The sequence below is a fragment of the Bison bison genome, unplaced genomic scaffold (assembly GCF_000754665.1).
Source record: "Bison bison bison isolate TAMUID 2011002044 unplaced genomic scaffold, Bison_UMD1.0 scf7180017861046, whole genome shotgun sequence".
Taxonomy (NCBI): domain Eukaryota; kingdom Metazoa; phylum Chordata; class Mammalia; order Artiodactyla; family Bovidae; genus Bison; species Bison bison.
This window is the reverse complement of record NW_011491618.1, coordinates 1,258,964-1,262,567: the sequence shown is the minus strand read 5'-3', so window position 1 is coordinate 1,262,567 and position 3,604 is coordinate 1,258,964. Positions and strand designations below refer to the sequence as shown.

Below are 3,604 nucleotides of genomic sequence, written 5' to 3'. Positions count from 1 at the left end.
ACATGTCCCCCATAGAACCCTGCATTGGAATTCACCACAGAATAGTGTAACTGTCATTTACTTGTCAGTCGCTCCTTCTGGAATGGAAGCTACCTTCAGGCAGGGACCACCTCTGATTTTTCATCGTCTCCAGTGCCTGGTAGCATTACCTGCTTTTTACTGAATCAAGAGATGTGGAAGCGAAAAAGTGCATCATAAATGTCAGCGTACGCTGGGACAACCCTATGTCTATAAAACTCCCCAACATGTAAGCCTAGGAAAGCAGAATGGATGGAGAGAAACCAAAAACCTGAATCATTAGATTGAAATCCCCCCATTATCCAAATATTTGTAATGGGGTTAAACTATCTTTCACCCCACTGCAGTACTCTTGCCTGGAAAATCCCATGGACGGAGGGGCCTGGTAGGCTGCAGTCCATGGGGTCGCTAAGAGTCAGACACGGCTGAGCAACTTCACTTTCACTTTTCACTTTCATGCTTTGGAGAAGGAAATGGCAACCCACTTCAGTATTCTTGCCTGGAGAATCCCAGGGATGGGGGAGCCTGGTGGGCTGCCGTCTATGGGGTCGCACAGAGTCAGACACGACTGAAGCGACTTAGCAGCAGCAGCAGCAAACTATCTTTATGGGCTTTCCTGGTGGCTCAGATGGTAAAGAATCCGCCTACAATGTGGGAGACCTGGGTTCTATCCCTGGGTGGGGAAGATCCCCTGGAGAGGGTTATGGCAACCCACCCCAGTATTCTTGCCTAGAGAAACTGCACGGACAGAGGAGCCTGGTGGGCTATAGTCCATGGGTCAGAAAGAGTTGGACATGACTGAGCAACTAAGCACACACACACAAATTATCTTTATAGGGGGAACGTGCATGCTCACTCGCTTCAGTCATGTCTGACTCTGCAATCCCATGGACTGTAGCCCTCCAGGGTCCTCTGTCCATGGGATTCTCCAGGCAGAATGTGAAGGGAAAGTGAAAGTCGCTCAGTCGTGTCCGACTCTTTGTGACCCCATGGACTATGGCATTCTCCAGGCCAGAATACTGGAGTGGGTAGCCTTTCCCTTCTCCAGGGGATCCTCCCAACCCAGGGATGGAACCCAGGTCTCCTGCATTGCAGGCAGATTCTTTACCATCTGAGCCATCAGGGAAGCCCCACCTAGATCCAGCTCCAAATCGCTCCAACACTCTGCTGTGGAACAGTGACTGTCTTCTGATCATCAGGTACCCCCAGTCATGATCATGGGCTTTCCTGTGCCCAGGACGTGACAGTGACCAGCCATCAGGGCTGGCATTCGGTACCAACTGCCCATCCTCTCCCACTATTGGATCAACAGCTCCAGGAAGAACAGAGCAAATAGAAATAGGGTGAAGCAAGCTGCAGAGCTCAGGGAGGAAGTGGGGAGGCAGGTGGGCTTGCCAGGAGATTGTCTCAGGAGGCCTGGGGGCTGAAGGGAGCCAGGTGAGACCCGGGCTGGGGGTGGGGGGACCCCCCAGCGACAACAGCCTGCAGGGCTGGAGGCTATGCCTCTCCGCCTTGGGAACAGTGGGCAGGGAGGGCTCTCAGTGGCCAGCAATGTTGGTAAGCATGGAGGGGGGGTCCCTAGGACCTACTCTTTCACAAACCAGGTCATAGGCTGGGCAGTGGGGCTCTCAGGTTAGCTTGGGGCTGCAGGTGAGTCACGGGGAGGGTGAGTTCAGGCCAGGTGTAAAGAAACCAGCTGGGCCACTCTAGGACAGCTATCCTAACTGGGCAGTGGGGAGAGCTGTTAGAAGGGAGGGCGGACAAGTGGACGCATGAGTCCCTCCACTTGGCCTCTGCTCCTCTGTTCTGACCACCCCTTCCTTTTCAGAAGCCCCCCTCCCGCCAGCTGGTCCCAAAGTGGGATCCAGCTGGGTCTGCCCAAGGCCAGTTCCCTCATCCCGGTCACAGCTCCCTGGGGCTGCCCTTGGAGTCTGTCCCACGGAGTGCGGGGCCGGGATCCGGAGAGGAGGGCAGGGCACGTGGCAGCAGGGGTCACTGGGTGGGTTCTCTTCTGGAGTGGGCTCACAGAATGATCAGGAGGGGACGCAGGAGGGTGTGGGAAAACCGCCGTGGCGCGCCCCTCCTCCCCCAGGGTCCCGACTCCAGGGCACATTTCCTGGTCACTCACCGGTCTGGCCAAGGAGGAGGAAGGAGAGCCCTGGGGCTCCTAGCCGTCTGGAAGCTGCTTAGGTGCGGCGCCTCCTGGGCCGTTTGCCTAAGACGCTGCGGAGGCTGGGGCTGTGACCCCTTCCTCCCAGTGGCCAATGCCCGGCGGCAGGGGCGGGCCCCAGTCCAGGTGGCCGGCCTGGCCCTTCCCACCTCTGAGTTGTTCTAGGGCGCGGTGGTGACCACACCCTGAAATCCCCGGGGCAGAACGGCCCCTGGCCCAGGGGTGGGCCCCGCAGTCTCTGGGGAGGAGTCACAGAGGCCCCTTCCGGGTTCCCAGACTGCCTCCTGGCAGCATGTGTGCGTGGGGGGGGCCGGGAGGACCGGTGGTCCTCCACTTTCCTCCCCCTCCTCCCTCTCTCCCTCCTCGGAAGGGGTGCTTCTACTTCTCTCCTGTTATTACTGTTTAGTTACCGATTGTGTCCGACCCCATGGACTGTAGTCTGCCAGGCTCCTCTGTCCCTGGGATTTCCCAGGCAAGAACACTGGAGCAGGTTGCCATTTCCTTCTCCAGGGAATCTTCCTGGACCAGGGATTGATAGTGTCTCCTGCATTGGCAGGCGGGTCCCTTATCACTGAGCCACCAGGGAAGGCCCTCTACCCTCTCCTGGGACATCTCATTCTCCCACCTCACCATCAGGCACAGAGAATTCCTGCCTCCTCCCTGCCCCAGTGCCCACGACATGGCTGGGCACATACCGGGCACTCTGAAAGGTGAATACCTGTTTGCCTTGGGCTTGTACTGTCCTTGCTGAGGGGAATGGGGCGGCCAAGCCTGAAAGCCGCCTGGCCGAGACTCAGCCTAGGATTCAGAGTGGGGTTTGGGGCCTGGAGGAATGCATCTGGTCTTGAAGCTGCCTCCTCCTGGCTGTGTGACCTTTGGTCAGTCACTAAACCCCTTTGAACCTCTGTCTGTCTGTACTCTGGGCAAATGTGGGGTGTGCCCAGGCCTGCCTTCCGAGCCACTGGGAATATGAGTTTTTTTTAAAATATGGAACACTTCACGAACTTCCGTGTCATCTTTGCTCAGGGGCCATGCTAATCTCCTCTGTATTGTTCCAATTTGAATTTATGCGCTGCCAAAGTGAGCATTGGGAGGGTGAGAGCTCACAGGATGAGTGAGAGCTCATGGAACTGTTAGCCCCTTTGAGACAGGGGCTGTCGCGTCTTCCCAGGCTGTGTGTCCCAGTGGCCAACCCACAGCATGCGTTCACTACATGCTAGCCTAGCTGGGTGACTGGTGAAATGCCCCATGTGGTAGAGGCTTCTCGCTTCTAGGGGCGCCAGTCCCTGCCTCTGCCGATCATCCTGCCCTCCTCACCACCCTCTCCCCTTGTCCGATGGTCCACCCACTGGACACTGTCCCCACCTGCTCTGATGACCCCACGTCACCTCCACCCACACATGCCTCTCCCTCCTC

The 3,604-nt window shown here is 57.3% G+C and overlaps 1 protein-coding gene across 1 annotated transcript in view; it reads right to left on the bottom strand.

Annotated features, from left to right (window-relative positions):
* Window positions 1-2,175, bottom strand: part of ARHGAP27 (Rho GTPase activating protein 27) — a 26,557-nt gene extending 24,382 nt beyond the window's left edge. The window contains exon 1 of the mRNA XM_010832406.1: window positions 2,147-2,175. The gene's annotated coding sequence lies outside the window, so the exon portion shown is untranslated. The remainder of the gene's footprint in view (window positions 1-2,146) is intronic.
* Between the last annotated feature and the right edge of the window lie 1,429 nt (window positions 2,176-3,604).